We start from the raw sequence: 17,689 nt of genomic DNA on the forward strand, positions 1-17,689 counted from the left end.
AAAAAGGAAGTGTAGATACTCAGCTCATACATACGACCACTCTAACACGACACTTGATAGGCTTTAGCTTGCATAGGGCGAAGATTAAGTAGAAAATGGAAGAGACATCTTTGCTTTCTAAATGTTATTTCTAAAGAGAATCAAATTTGAATATGTATATCCTTGCTGGGGTATATAGTATAATGAAAACGGGGGGATTGAAAGGTTATACAATGACGAAGACGCCCGTTTGATGAATGATTGAAGGGATTGGCACACGCACGCACGTCTCCAGCATCCAATTAGATCTGCTTTCAAGATACTTAATAGCACCACATTATTGCAAATCTGTTCTTTCCCCTCTCTCAGGTCTCTCAGCATATAACTCTCGCCTCAGTTCTTCCTGACAAGCAACCGCAGTGCAACGGTTAATGAGATTTCCATTAGGACTTGAAGAAAAGTTCAACCAGCCACACCAAGACTAAGGCACCAATCCGACCCACCGACACACAGCATTAGCAGCAGCAATTGCAATGCCAAGGAGCTGATGATGATGATGATACCGTCGACGATGAAAGAGGCCAAGGTCATGAGAAAAGGATATTCTCTGTTGGCACACTGGCATCGCCTCGGCAGCATGATGATGATATTGCAAGTAGCACATTTGTGCTCTTTGATTATAGAGGGGAAATGTATAGGAAAAAAACGGAAATAGAAAACCTTATTTTGTGGGATTTTCTTGGATTTATCGGACGGAACGATGTTACGTGATCCTTGTCACTCATCAGAACTGGTGGTTTTTTGATTTTTTTTTGTTCTTTGTTCATATCGAGTCTCAAAAGCAGACCAAATTCGAAATTGAAGAGGATGTCCGGAGGGATGCTTATTAGTGCTGACCAGTGAATTAAGTTATTTGTTTTTTTATATTTAATTGCTTTATAGACAGATATTGGTTAAATAAATCATCTCACTGATAACGTATGTTTGAATGAAATAAGTTAGTTTTGAGAAATTTCGGAGTTTATTGGTATCGACTACTTATGTACCCATTTTTTTGTATTTATTTATATTTATTTATATTTATTTGTATTTATTTATATTTATTTATATTTATTTATATTTATTTATATTTATTTATATTTATTTATATTTATTTCAATTTATTTATATTTATTTATATTTATTTATATTTATTTATATTTATTTATATTTATTTATATTTATTTATATTTATTTATATTTATTTATATTTATTTATATTTATTTATATTTATTTATATTTATTTATATTTATTTATATTTATTTATATTTATTTATATTTATATTTATTTATATTTATATTTATTTATATTTATTTATATTTATTTATATTTTTTTATATTTATTTATATTTATTTAAATTTATTTATATTTTTAATTAAATTAACCTTAAAACTGTTTATATTTATGTGTTAAATAAATTTACCTACCAAGGCTAATTAAAATTTCACTGAACGGTGAATCTTTTCAATAAAATAAAAAAAATATTCCTCATACGCCACAGTGACCGTTTATATTTTTGTATATTCCGGTGAAAGAAATAGCATTTTGAATTGTGAAAAAGGCATATAAAGAAGAATACCACTCGTGTACAATAAAGTACCTACTTAATTAGAAAATCGCTGTATTTTTTGGTAACTCAGCCGTTAATTTTTGGAAACCTTTAATTTTGTTCGCAGGTTTTAATCTTTATAGGTGTTTTCCAAGAAATTTGCCCATTATTTAATATAAATTAGCTCAACTGTTAAATCTAAATTTAAATACCGTAATAATTAGTTGTTCCAACGACTAAATATCTAAGTATCAGAGCTTCAAAAAATAATAATCGTCGCAAAAGACCATTAAAAAAGTCTTGAGTGTACAATTAACTTCTGCTTGAAAGTACATAATTTTTTCTTGTGTAAGCTGTTCCTTTCAAAGAACTCGTAAAGTGAGTTAATTCGAATGTAAAATGAGTTAAACATCCTTGTTGTTGATCTCTACCCTTTTGCTATTCTACTAATAGCACACTTCTAGAACTGTGCACAACAATGAACCAAAAATAAAATGTACATAGGTACGTAAAATAATTGCACTTACAGTGGAACTATTCCAAAATAATGTTTCCATGAATTAATATTTTTCCTATTATATTTTTTTCGTTTAAATAAAATAATTTATATAATTTACTTGGAATGCATTACACTGAATTAAGTTATTGAATATAAGATAATCCTCAGAGTTTATAAAAATTTATTTCGATATTTTTTTGCAACAAAAAATTTAAATTCTTATTATTCTTTTAAATCCATGATTCATATTTAAATAAATGTTAGAAAAATGATTCATATGAAAATGTTGTAAAATTATTTGTTTCGAGGAATTGAATTGAATTAAAATAGGTAAATAAATCAATTATAATGCTTTTAGTAGAAATAAATTATGTATAATAAAAACAGAGTTAAATTTTCAAATAAAGTAATTGTTTCATTGAAGTCAATTATGGTTCTGTGAAAAAGCATGAAATTTTTATTGTTGCTTGGTTGGCACATGTTTCGTTGCATTCTTAAGATATTTTTGAACACCCGATCTAATCAAACCAAAAACAGAATGATTTGGCCACCAAGTTAAAAGTTATTGGTCTTTTAATAAATAGTCTTTTATTCAAAGAAAAAAAAAAAAAAAAAACAGTCAGAATACTACTGATTGCACTTTCATATTTGGCACTCACTGGAGCAATTCACGGTGTTACAAAAATGAGGTTTCAAAATATACGCAGGCGGAGACCTATCCGGTTTTGTAGAGCTAGTCGCACTGATTACGAAACGGTTTTTGAAAATCCCCTAACACCCCCAAAATCTGGAGTTACGGGCAAAAAACGGTTTTTTGGATCTTCACCCATTGAAAAAATTCTAGCTTCGACAATTTTTTACCCATTTTCGATTTGTTTACAGTTTCTGAAGATAAATATACCTTTTCAACAATGTATAAAACATGTAACTCGGTTAAACAACTTAGAATTTATAAGCTTTCAAAGTTCAAAAATTCCATTTTTTTCGTCATTTGCCCAACTTCGGCATCAATTTAAAGTATATGTTTTCAAAACAACATGCTATTTAAAAAATATATTCTGAAACTATATCTATTTCTCAATCAATCAAGGTATTTTTTATGAAAATCACTTCAAAATTGGATTAGAAAAAAAAATTTTTCGATTTCAACCCAAATACAGAAACTCGAACTTTTAGGTATAGAACAAAAATGTTGTTTCGGCACGTAGTAGGATTACTTGGGCGCCAGGATTTGATAACGGGTTTTTATAGAGGAGCTCAATACAAACATTTTTTTCTTTGAGAGGGGGGTCTATCTCTCCCCGTTTAGGTGGGAGGGGCATTTTTCTAAAAAAAAATTATCAAAATAAAAGAAAATTATTAAAAAACAACGGCAACACTTACAGTAATAAATGATACCATTTCCGAAAGGAAAAATTGTACATTTGGTTCTAATTTTTAAATCAATATAATATAACCAATAAAAAAAATTTTTTAAACTCATTTTATACTATTTTTGTCCAGACTGTGAATTTTAGTAAAAAAATTAATCACACAGAAAACTGCCTCAATTGATTCCTTAAAGAACAGTGAAAACTATATGTTTCTATGTCTTCTAGTTTTTGAGAAAATTGAAAAATAAAAACAAATAAAAACAAAAAATATTTTGAAAAAAGAAAAATCTGATAAAATAATTTTTCAATTTCCTCAAAAACTAGAACCCTTCTTCTTCTATTAGAAACTGTAAACAAATTGAAAATGGGTAAAAAATTGTCGAATCTAGAATTTTTTCAATGGGTGAAGATCCAAAAAAACGTTTTTTGCCCGTAACTCCAGATTTTGGGGGTGTTAGGGGATTTTCAAATACCGTTTCGTAATCAGTGCGACTAGCTCTACAAAACCTGATAGGTCTCCGCCCGCGTATATTTTGAGTGTTACACCGTGTTATGAACGACTTTTTAGTTATTTCAATTTTTAAACGTAATGAACTTATGAAATATAAGACAAAACTCTTTTGATTTCTTGCCCAACACTCATAACTCATTAGCATCATGCCATTAACAATGCTAAAAGAGAGTTTATGCTTTGAGAATTAAAAAAAAATTAAAATTTTCCACTCACAAGTTAAGTGGATATTTCTACTGTGAAAACAAGATGCAAGTTTTTTTTCCAACTCACATTTTAGAATTACATAATAAATGAAAGACATCGTTCCTTTGACACATTTTGAGTTCTCTTCCAGTCAAGATAATTTACTTATGAGAAAACATCATGATATCTCATAATTTTTAAGTTTATTATATCCAAATCAACTTTGTACTGATTCATTTAGGATTTGAAGATAAAGAATATTGGCATTAATGTTCATTAGGATGGATAAAAAATGTACAAAGACATTTTTAACTTTGTCGTTTTTTAATGCAATAACATTATTGAACGAATGAGCTTGTACTTTTGATTTGAAACTAAAAATCAATGATTTTTTTCTCTTCTTTTCCAACATTTTATAGTATTTTTTGTTTCCTTTGAAAAATTGAAGCAGTTCATGGAAATAATAATTAAAATTTAATTCTCATCAGTAAGCCAATTTTGTTTAAGTATTAAAATTGGCTTTGTTTATCAATAAGTTTTTAAATTCCTTAATCCAGGAAAAGAAGTTTCTACGATTGTTATCTTTAGAGATTATAATAGAGAAAATAAATAGCCCCTGCAACCCCAAGATTATAAATGTAGAATTTCAATAACTTTCATTAAAAAAAAGATAGACAAATGAAATAAAATTGAAATCATAAATAAACTTGTTTGAAATAAGATCTTCTTTTTCAATTAAGAAAATAATTATTTAAAGAACTTAATCCTAAAGAAATTACTTCTAAAGAAAATGACAGTAAAAGATAAATACGATTTTATTGAAACATTATTTTATATTTCTTTTTAACTGATTTAAAAAAAATATATTTTCCCATTCAATGAGTCTTTATGTATTTTTTGTTGTTATTTTATTTTTTCTTTTCATCAGAAAGAACAGATGAAGAAGCTAAATAAAAAAAAAAAAAATTGAAAATTGAAGAAAGTAGGTATTTATTTACTGCGAAAAAAATAAAAACTAGATTAAAGTTCGAGGAATATTGAAATAATTTCAGAAGACATTTCTGCTAGGTTTGTCTGGAATGTTAAGAAAAGGGTAAACCGATATTATGATTTTTCGTTTGAACTTGGTTTATAATATAATATTCGTACATAAGTAAAATTATTACATTAATAACACCTGTTAACAAGGGTTCTGTTGCCAAAACAAAAAATATACTTTTCTGAAGGTTTTGTGTGCTGAACTCAAATCCAGAAAAATTTAATTAGCTCCCGTTTTTGAAATATTACTGTTAGAAAATGCAAAAAATAATAATAATAAAATAAAATAATCTTCTCAAAGACTAGAAGACATAGAAACATATAGTTTTCACTGTTCGATAAGGAATCAATTGAGGCAGTTTTCTGTGTGAGTAATTTTTTTTATTAAAATTCACAGTCTGGACAAAAATAGTTTAAAATGAGTTTTATATTTTTAACTTTGAAATCGATTATTTCAAAAACTATTGGCTATAATACATTGATTTAAAAATTAGAATGAAATATACAATTTTGCCTTTTGGAAATGGTATCATTTATTATTGTAAGTGTTGCCATTGTTTTTTAATAATTTTTTTTTATTTTGATAATTTTTTTTTTTAAAACTGCCCCTCCCACCTAAACGGGGGGAGATAGCCCCCCCTTTCAAAGAAAAAAAATGTTTGTATTGAACTTCTCTACAAAAACCCGTTACCAAATCCGGCTCCCAAGTTATCCTACTACGTGCCAAAACAACATTTTTGTTCTATACCTAAAAGTTCGAATTTCTTTATCTGGGTTGAAATCGTAAATTTTTTTTTTTCTAAGCCAATTTTAAACTGATTTTCATAAAAAATACCTCGTTTGATTTGGAAATAAATATTATTTTAGAATTAATTTTTAAAACAGCATGTTGTTGTGAAAATATATACTTTAATTTGATGTCGAAGTTGGGTAAATGACGAAAAAAATGGAATTTTTGAACTTTGACAGCTTATAAATTCTAGGTGGTTTAATCGAGTTACATGTTTTATACATTGTTGAAAAGATATATTTATCTCCTAACAGAAACTGTAAAAAAATCGAAAATGGGTAAAAATTTGACGAAGCTAGATTTTTTTCAATGGGTGATGGTCAAAAAAACCGTTTTTTGCCCCTAATTCCAGATTTTGGGGGTGTTAGGGACTTTTTAAATACCGTTTCGTAATCAGTGCCACTAGCTCTACAAAACGTGATAGGTCTTCGCCGCGTATATTTTGAGTGTTACACCGTGTATGTAATTGACTCCGAATACGAGATGGCGTATTTTAAAATTTGATTTAGCGTTTGCTTGATTTAAAAAAAAAAACATCTAAGACTTATTTTTCTTGTTATTTCAAATTCATGTACAAAATACGCAAACAAAATTCTTAAAAAAATGATGGCTAAAGAAAGCTCTTGTATAAAAGATTTGAAAAATGATAAATTGAACCGGAATAATCTAGTTATCTGGTATATCGACGATTAAACTTCATAACATCGTAGGTCGTTTTTGCCCTTTTTTAGTAATCGAAAAAAACCTCTTGAAACAATTTAAAAAAATGAAAGAAATAAAAAAATAGTTTTTTTAAAAACTCAAATCAACTATTTTTTTATTTCTTTCATTAAAAAAAAATTTAAGAGGTTCGCAAATTCGATTTCTAAAAAAAACGGCAAAAATGAAGGTTATGAAGTTTAACCGTCGATATGTGGGAATACCCCTTGGTATTTTGTATCGCCCTAAGATATTCAAATTTGATAGTTTAAATTGTTTTTTTACGTCTTCAATACCAAAATGATGAGGCTAATTGAAAAATCATTAACAAAGTTAAGCTTTGTTTGATGTTTTGAACACAGACCTATTTTATCTAGTGTTAATATTTAGCATCTTTATAGCTAGACATTTTTTTAAATAGTTAGAAGGGGTATAGTTCCATCTCCATGTGGCTTTTGATAAAGAATATACCCGAAATTAACATATGACGTACAATAGGGCAAAACGATTAAATATATTATGGTATTTAACCCTCTGTCGGCACACGGGTGCGAATTTGGCAGGACAAAAATAAAAAAAATACGATTTTTGAAAAAAGTGGTCACAAAAAAGTCTCTTTATAATGGTGAAAATATTTTTTTTTGGAATTTTGAATACAATATTCGAATTTCTCGGAATATTCTACATCAATTTCATACTTGATTCTCTATAAAATATTGTGACCGAAAAAAGTTCTAGCGACATGAAAAAGTATATAAACCAAATTCGCACCCGTGTGCCTATCACATCACAAAAAAGAGGTGTGCCTACAGACGGTTAATTAGCCAGTACAGCTAGGAATCTTAATTCAAATATCTTTGGTGCCGGGTACAAAGGTGTTAAGTCAGAAAATGTAGTTTTGAGGAAAATGAAATTAAAGTTTCAATTTTTGTTTTTAAATCTGAATATTATTATTTAAAAAAAGTAATGATGCAGAAACATCATTTATAAGATCTATTTTAATATCCATATGCTGTTGACCAGAAAATGACCGATTAAAAAAAAAAAATTGTGTTGACTTAACACTTTAGAGCCATTTAGTCTTTAAAAATAAACTTGGTCCAAAGGTGTTAAGTCAAGAAAAATCTTTGTTTACATTGATAACAAGGTTTAATTTATAAAAGAAAATTGGAAATATTAATTTGATTAATTACCAAATGTGAAAATTCTTTTTGAAATAATATAATACAGTAGAAAAAACGCTTTTCGTTTTTTTTTTCTTCGTCTTGACTTAACGCCTAAGGAGCTGCCTATAAATTTTAAAGAAATTTTGTTGATATTGAGGAAGAGCCGACATTTAAGGCAAAATTTTTCTAAATTAAAAAAAAAATTTCCTTGTTTAACTTTTTTGAGAAAAACTTAAGTCACTTGTTTCCGTAAAATTTCGTGCAGTTTTTGCTTAGGTTACAAAAGAAAAGAAAGAAATTACTTATTAATAATGGAGTAATGTGAAAAGAAATTTCTCAAAAACACTTGGTTGCTTCAGCACATTTCAGCACATTTACAATGAAAAACAAGTAAAAACGTAAGACCCTCCTCTTGAATTTTTTTACTAATAAAATCTATATATAAGTACTTGTACAAGTTGATAAATCAATTCAAAGCATTCCTCTAAAATCATTAAACTTCACCTTTTCATCTAACTTGTCACGTATTCAATTAATTTACCAACGTTTAACCGAACTACAAAATTGATTTTTTAAGGTGCTTAAGGTTCGCGATTATAATAAATACCTACTCTGTAAATTCACCCTCAAACTTTCGATAAAAATCAACTCTTAAATTATAATCCTTAAGGCAAAGCAGAAAGTAGACCCAATAATCCTATTTCGACCTTTTAAAATCCAAAAAAAAAATTTGTATTCACTTTTGAATACCATCCACCTACAAAAAACAAATTTACACTTTTAAGGTTCCGCCTTGAGGTACTCCCATTGCCAAAAAAATTTATTCAACCTCACATCAACTCAACACCTCGTTGAATTTAAAATCTCTTACGAATACAATCATTTTGGGTGATATTTAAAAATACAAAAATAAAACGAAAAAGGGAACATGGTAATGGTGTTTCGAAGGACAGGCGAGAGTAACTTCCTGATGTGTTGACTGTTGACCTAATGGAAATTTGTATTGATTTGATTTTTACCATCGTCATTGCCATTCACTAGCCATTGGTGTTGGGCAAGGATTTTTAACTGTATGGTGCATGATTGTAAGTAGAAGTTTGGGTAAAAACAAGGATATATACATAAAAGTGGGTTCTTTTGATTCAAATGCATAGCGCATGGCAGAAATGAACGTAGTGTTGGGCAAATATACGGTTGAAGTTTCTCGTCAATAAAGATTGGTTGCTTAACAAACAAAGAGCATTTAACTTTTTGAAGTAGAATGAAGATTTGACTTTCGAGTTGAAAACTTTCACTTTTTTGTAGTTTCAACTTTTCATCTGTGAACTATATAAACAGACAAAAAAAATGTATTCCAAACAAACCCATATATTTTGTTGACCAATTATCACCCCATATAAAATTTAACATCATCTGGGTGAAAAGGACCATCACGTTCCGAAACTATAACATTTTAAGTATATTTTGTCGAAATGCATTTGGAATTGTTAATGAACCCTGCTATGCTTTCAATACAAAATTCTAGTCACGAGAATGATGCATAATGCATTTGTGCCACAAAAGTATCAATAAATGTTGTATATCGTTCCTATACACTTCGTTTCTTTGGTAGTGGTAGTTGGTTCTTGGTCGATTGAGTTTGAGCACAAGTCATGGTGATTTAACTTTAGCCCTTGGCATCTTAAGAAAAAAAGAACACAAAAAAAAAAGAAAAATGAACTTCCACTATCAAACTGGGCAAATTAACGCCCCGGAAGTTGTAAACACCAGTATCAATTAGTTAGAACAGGAAACCACCTAAGTCAAGTGGGATCACAAAGTGACGTTATGGTGTGTTGTCGTCCTGTGTTATGGGGTGAAATGCAATAAATGTTAAATAAGCCATACACCACACATGCAACCCATATTTTGTTGCTGCTGGTGCAATGCAGTATAGAGGCAAGGATTGAAATAAAGTGTTTGGAGCTGAAGGAACACAGGAAAAAGTAGTCACCTGGTGTTGTTGTTTTATGATTTCACCAGATGTGTAGTAGAAATTTAAATATCTAGGAGCAGAATAGAGAGTAAACACTTTTTAACCACAATAATAGCCTTTCTTTCGTTTTTTTGAAGTTATACTTCTTATGGGAGGGTGGGTATGAAAATTTACTTTTTGACAAGAATGTCAAAGGGATTATGACGCGATCACCCTGGGTAGCAGGGCTGTCGTTTCACCTTTAGAGTACGCAGTACTTAAGTATTTAAAAATGCAGTACGCCGCAGTACGGCAAACATAAACCACACAACACGTAACAAGTTACATGTTTCATGTGGCAAGTTGAGTGTGGCAAGTTGCATGTGGCAAGTTGCGTGTGGCAAGTTGCATTAGGCAAGTTACATGTGGCAAGTTGCCAGGGTTGCAAAAAGCTAACATTTCAGCTCAGCTCACAGCTCAGCTCAAATTTGAGCTAGGTACCATAGCTTAGCTCATTTGAGCTGAGCTGAAAGTGAGCTGAGCTGAAAGTGAGCGCCCCAACTTCCAACGCCTATATCTCGGAGTTTTGAAAAAAATGAAAAAAAATTTTTTGATGCCAAAAGGTAGCGGGGACTCTAACCTACATTTGGGTACAACTTCCATCCCTGTAGGTACACGCGTTCTCAAACCAGGAGAACTTAAAGGTAAAAAAAAAGTTAAGCCCGATTCTGAAAAAATAGGCATGATGTGGCGGTTTTACATGCAAGGCGATTTTTTAAAAATCTGACAATTTGCAAAGCGTAGGCCCATGACACAAGCTATCATTTGGCACCACTCCCAAAAATTGCTCTCAAGCGGTTCATCTTCCAGGAGCGTTCAAAGATTCGGGGATTTTTCGAAAAAAAAATTTACCCCAACTTTCAAACACGATTTTCTCGGAATTTTGAAAAAAATCGAAAAACCGGATTATACCACTTTCGGGTAGCTAAGAATATAAGCTTTCATATGGCACCACTCCCCTGTCTCTAGATCAAAGCATTCCAACGCCTATATCGCGGAATTTTGAAGAAAATGAAAATAAAATTTTTGATGCCAAAAGGTAGCGGGGACTCTAACCTACATTTGGGTACAACTCCCATCCCTGTAGGTCCACGCGTTCTCAAGCCGGGAGAACTTAAAAGTAAAAAAAAAAAAAAACACGATTCTGAAAAAAAGGCATGATGTGGCGATTTAACATGGAAGGCGATTTTTTAAAAATCTGACAATTTGCAAAGCGTAGGCCCATGACACAAGCTATCATTTGGCACCACTCCCAAAAACTGCTCTCAAGCGGTTTAGCTTCCAGGAGCGTTCAAAGATTCGGGGATTTTTCGAAAAAAAAATTTACCCCAACTTTCAAACGCGATTTTCTCGGAATTTTGAAAAAAGTCGTAAAACCGGATTGTACCTGATTTTTTTTATGATAAAAAAAGAAATATTTTACTAAAAAAATAGAAATATATTTACTATTAACCCTAGAAAGATAATATACGTCTGTAAGACGTATGGCGTGTAAAGAACTGTTTTATCTAATTCAATTCAAATTTCTGGGTTTTTGTTAAATTGATTTGATTTATTATATCACTTCTTTAAAATAATCTAAGTAATGAGTTAAATAAATATAAATATGACAAAAAGTGTTAACATAAGACCAAAAATCTTTTTTAGAATCATACGTCTCTGAGACGTATAGCTATTATGATTATCTTTCTAGGGTTAAAAAAACCAAGAGAAAGATCACGAAAAATTATCTGTTTTATTTATAAAAATATCCATGTGTTAAAATAATTCCATTAATAACTAGAACCAAACATCTTCAAACTGTTATTCCTTTTTTCGTGACCTTTGTTAAATAACCTAAATATATTATAATTTTTTAGAATAATTTTATTTTTTAGTCCTGAAGAAGAGTGTATTCACACTTGAAACGTCGACGAAAAATAATAATTAGTTATCAAAAACGACCTATAGCCTACACAGAAAAACAAGTTAAGTCAAACATCTTCAGCTATGGTGTTATATAAAAGTTTAAAATATCTTCATATTTCATTATACTTTCCAAATAAAAATCAATGTATCCTCTCACATATCACAGCTCAGCTCAGCTCACTTTACTTTAGCTCACCCAACAGCTCAGCTCAACCATCAGCTCAGCTCACTTTCAGCTCAGCTCAAATGAGCTGAGCTATGGTACATAGCTCAAAAGTCAGCTAGCTCAAAATTTGAGCTGAGCTGTGAACTGAGCTCAGCTCACTTTTGAGCTTTGTAGCAACCCTGCAAGTTCCATATTGCTACTACAAGTGCTGAAGCACACACAATTCTCATAAAATTACCATATCGCACATTTTATGCGCAATTCATTTAGTTTCGTTAAGCGTATACCGTACGTTCTGAACGGCACAACATGTGTAAATTTCACAGAATAAATTGAAAACTACATGGACGCAAGGAGGATGAAAGAATTAATTTATTGTTCACTTGATAAAAATGTAAAAAAACGAAGTGTGGATTAATTAATTTAATAATAGAAATTAAAAATATCAAATGAAATTCATTTACATATACTGAATGAGAAGTATAACTTCAGTCGCGTGTACATGTGTACACACACTCTTTTTTTCAATTTTAAAATGGCCTTGTTCTTGCAAATTGCAGTTTCAAACTAATAAGTATTTTTGCGTTTTAAGGCTAATTAAATAAACGACTTATTGGGAAAGAAAACGAAATTTAACGAAATTTTTAATTAAGGCCTCCATAGAAGCTTAACCTGCAATGTTATTACCCTCTAGCGACTTTTCTCTGTTATAAGCTTCAGTAGAATTCAGTAAGATAAGAGTTTTAGATAAATTTATGAATATAAGAAATTAAGTCGTAGTCAAAACGGAACCCTGGTGAACACCAGGAATTTTTGTAGTGAATATCAGTTTTGAAACTATTCAACTAAAGTAGTATTGAACGATCAGAAATTTAATTATTACACTGTGCTAGTTAAAAAAACCGACAGATGGCGCTCCTATCTACTAAAGATTTATTGTAGGAAATAACATCAAAGTAGTGTCATTTTATTGGCCATGAGATATAAAAGTGAAATAATAAAATTTAAAGAAAAACTGAGTAAAATATAAAGTTTTTTTTTTTTAAAGAGAAAAGAGTTTTTTGTCAAACATGTACATGTACATGTACATATGTTTAAAAGTTTCAAAATAGTCATTTTACTGATTAAATATCTTCTACAAACTGTAATTCTACTAAAAGACCCTATATTTGGTATAAAAACGTCGATATAAAACCAATAAATGCCAAATTTGTATGATGCTTTTCGATGATTTTGGGCTTAAAACAGAAAATTTCGGGGGACAAAATCTTTCTTAACTGAGCCAATTTTCAAAAACTAAGGACGCCATCGTCTTCAGCATACTCAAATTATCTTTAGTACATAGGAGCGACATCTGTCGGTAAAAAAAGTTGCATTTTCGAACACAGTGTTATCAATCCAACGTAGAAGGCTTTTAACGATAATAAAAGGACGCATTTTCTATAAAAGAGTGTAGTGGCAAATTCTTTGGAAATATCAAGCGAGGTGGCAGCACCTCGTATGTTTCGAAAAACTTTGGTAAGGTTTTGAAGAACTTTGTAAGATAAAACAGTTGGGTTGGAAGGCTGATTTTTCAGATTTGAAAGAACGGTCCTAGAAATGCTAAAGTATTGCTTTCAAAAAGCCATCCTCTGACAAAATTAACCGTTTTGATAAACGTGAACTAATCTTTATCTTCGAAACTTAGTTTAGCTGAAATAAAAATTGTCGGACCAAAAATATTTATAAAGCATAATTTTTAAATTGCCATACATTTTAATTTTAATTTTAGATTTTAATTTTAGATATTTTTTTTAAATTTTTTGTTACCTAATTTTTTTCCCAAAATTAAATGCAAAATATATCCTTAAAAACATGCTAGCTTTGCTATTAACAGCACCTCTCCCACAAGAGCTAGTAGGTGTGACCCAGTCTTGCATTTTATTTTCTTTGTTTGCTTTTATTGTAAAAAAAAATTGAAGTAAGCTCGTTTTTGTTTATTTTGTATTACTTTTTAGTATTTTTCTGAGGTTTTTGTTTAATCAAGGCATTTAATTTAAAAACAAAAATTCTAGACATTACAGCGGATAAAACAAAAGGTGGCGTGTACAGTACAACGCCCTGCTTCAGGTTATGAATTGCAATGCATTAAATCCGAATCTAAGTTCCCATAAGGGTCAAGGTTTTGAGTGAAATTAAAAAAAAAATAGCAAACAAGAACCTGATGACTTCGGATTCAGTCCATCAAAATATGGTTTTTGTGTGCCGGTGTTAAAATTAAAAAAAAAAAAAAAAAACAGTTATAGGAAACATTTGATTTTGATAACGTCAGCCCAATTCTTGTTTTACTTTGGCTACTTTTGATTATACAAATTATTTTAAAATCACTTTTTTGTAATTATAATGTCAAGCAAAAGAGGCAAAGCGGCAGCTTACTACCTATTTTCTGCATGACGTTGTCACGTAAAATTATCGTCCGTAAACCAAAACTGGTAAAACTACAGACAAACAATTTTTTTTAATTCAAAATTTTGAGTTTGCAAATTAATTTTTGAAAAATTATTTATTAAAAATTTCATTAAGTATTAAAATTTAAGAATGAAAATGTTGGTATTGGTCTTATATTTTCTTATATGTAATTAATTTACTAATTTTAAGACATTTTTTAGAAAAAAAATTTTTGATCCAACTTTCACGTTCTAGGTTTTTGTTTGTATTTTAGAGAAAAAACTTTCTTAAGAACTGAAAAAATAAAATGAACTACTGGGTCGCACGTACTTGCTGCGGCAGTTCAAAGCACTTTTGTGTCAGTTTACTTGTATATCTTAAGAGCTGCCTTTATATACACTTTAAAGAAATTTTATTAATGTCGGTGAAGAGACGACTTTATTTAGGGCAAAATTTTGTTAAATGAGAATCAAAATCAAAATTTTAAAAGCAGTTTTCGAGTAATTTGCTACTTTCTAGCGAGATATAAAAATAAACAAAAAAAAAAAAATTACTTTTAGTAGAGTAACTAAAGCAAATTATTAGGGAACCCGGCCGGACAGCTCTGATTTTGACGATTTTTTTTTTAAACGTAGGTAATTAAAAAATACTTTAAAGTCTATTGATTAAAAATTGCCGATGTTGCCGTATTGCTTTTTAAAATTAAAATTAATTTTTTTTTTAACAAAACCATTTTTGTTTGCTTAAATTTCATAAAATAAATGATAGCAAAAGATTTTCTAGGTAATTTAAGAAAAAAAAAAAAATATAAGGGAGTGAGGGACAATCTTCCATCGTTTAAGCGATAAATGCAATTTTCTCACAATCTGACTTCAAACACAAAAAAAATAATTTGAAAACAACGGCAACACCTATTTAAAATACATTTTTAAAAAGCCAGAAGCTCATTCTTATCTCTTAAATTTAAATCCACTAAATTTAATTAAGAGTTTTTGAAAAAATCGTCATCAAACTCAGAATTAAAAAAAAAATGTTATTAAAAAAATTTAAAATGACTTTTTTCCAACTTTTCCTAATAAAATATGAATTTATTTAAATTTTTTTTTTCAAAACTTCTGTTAAAAAAAGTTCTTCGAAAATTAAATACTTTTTAATTTTATTCATAAACTGTAATACATATTGACATTTCCTTTTATAATTTCAAACCATAATAAACGTGGCCTAAAAAATTTGAAAAATAAATGCATTTTAAATTACGAAAAAGTTTTAAAAACGACATGTTAAAATTTTGTCAATAATTTTTTTTTTTCAAAATCTGAGTTCAATTATCAATTACTATTCTTTCAAAAGCCCTTCATTCAATTAACTTAATTTTAATTTTACAAATGTGACTAAGCTTCTAATTTTTTAAAAATGTATATTTAAATATTGTTCAAATATTTTTTTTTTTTTTATTTGAAGTCAATTAATAAGAAAATTGTATCTTTCGCTTGAAAGATAGAAGATTGTGTTGAATTTCCTAGACAGTCTTTTGGCATCAATAAATTTATGAAATTTAAGAAAAACTTTGGAAAAAAATTTGTTGTTCACAAAAATCTTCAATTAAATTTAAAAAATCAAAACGGCAACATTAGCAATTTTTAATCTATAGACCTTAAAGTATTTTTAATTACCGACGTTTGGAAAAAAAGATCATAAAAATCTAAGCTGTTCGGCCGGGCTCCCTAATATTGCCAATTTTTGAGCTTTAGTTACTCCACTATTTTAGAATAGTAGTTAGAAAATCATTTGTACCAAATTTGAAGAAAATTCCGTTCACACGTTTAGAATTTGAAAATGTGTACAAATGGAAGCACAGACGGACGAAATTGCAAGACCCACTTTTTCAGACTTCTCCATCATCGTAATGTTGGTTTTGATTGAAACCACAATTTTTTTTTTCGACACGAAACCAAAACTTGCCCTTAAGAGCAAATTAAATAAATTGCACGACTGGGGTCGCACGTACTTGCTCTTATGCTTAAAGTAACTCTAATGTCAAAGCTTTTTATTCAAGAAATTTAAAATTTGATATTTTGAAGAAATTTCATAAGTAGTATAAAAAAATTAAATCTGTTTTTATAATTAATAAAACTCAGTTTTAAAATATCTTTAAAAAAAAAAACAAATATGCCATTTTATTTCTCGTATAAAAAGGTATTTTTAGAAAAAAAATTTTGAAAATTGTAGGAGCGGTTTTTTAAAAAAATAATTTTTTATATATAAAATTTTTTTAACATTTTTCAAAAAAAAAGTTGGTATGCCATTTTGAAGAAATAATTAATTTACACATAAAAACTAAATTTCAAAATTTTTCATTGATCCGTTTTCAAAAAATTGATTTTTCAAAAAAAAATTTTGAAATATTTTTTAAAAAACCAAAAATGCGTTTTTTGAAAATTTTCTAAAATTTTAATATTATCTTTACTTACACACTTTTGTATAAAAATTTTCATTTAAATCGGGTTAATTTTGTACGAGATATTCAGAAACGAAAAAAACCGTTCTATGACAGGTACCGTTAATAACGGTACAAAAAATATTTTTTTTATTTAAAAAGTTGTCCCTTATGTGTAGTACTACACACAAAAATTTTAATCAAAATCGTTAGAGCCGTTTTTGAAAAAAATTACCTTTTCTATTTCCGTTATATGGCAGGTACCGTTAGTTTTGGTCATAAAAAAAAAATTTCAATTTCCCCTCTAGGGAATCACCAAAAACTGCTAACTACCAAGTTTGAAGAAAATCACTTCACTCGTTTAGGTTGCAGCTCCAGATAGAGACAGACACACAGACAGACAGACAGACAGACAGACAGACAGACAGACAGACAGACAGACAGACAGACAGACAGACAGAATTGCCGGACCCACTTTTTTGGCATTCTCCATCATCGTAATGTCATGTAAAATTGTTATCTCGAGTTCGATTTTTTTTACGAATCCTAAACTTGCCCTATAGTACCTATATCGCAAGTAAAAATAAATTATATTTGCTGTGTAATTTTTTCACCTGAAAACATTTTTGGTCAAATTAATAGCAGCAAAGACAAGAAGGTCCAATTAACATATTTCATTTATTTCACCATCAGGATGGCTTTTTACAGCTTTCAGATTTGAAAAATCAGATGTTCTTTGGGTCGTTCAAGAAGAAATCGTATCTATCTTTACCTAACAGTATAGAATAAAAAAATACTTTAATTTTAAACCATAGTGTTATAAATTTTTGACAGCAGTTTAGACAATAATATAATTTCTATGAAAACAAAGTGTTGATAGTGTTAACCGAAGGTTATTTAATCC

At 29.2% G+C, this 17,689-nt stretch overlaps 1 protein-coding gene across 1 annotated transcript in view; it reads left to right on the top strand.

The window, feature by feature from the left end:
- Window positions 1-17,689, top strand: part of LOC129913467 (cGMP-specific 3',5'-cyclic phosphodiesterase) — a 184,674-nt gene that overhangs the window by 56,566 nt on the left and 110,419 nt on the right. The window lies entirely within an intron of this gene.

Source organism: Episyrphus balteatus, chromosome 3 (assembly GCF_945859705.1).
Source record: "Episyrphus balteatus chromosome 3, idEpiBalt1.1, whole genome shotgun sequence".
Classification (NCBI taxonomy): Eukaryota; Metazoa; Arthropoda; class Insecta; order Diptera; family Syrphidae; genus Episyrphus; species Episyrphus balteatus.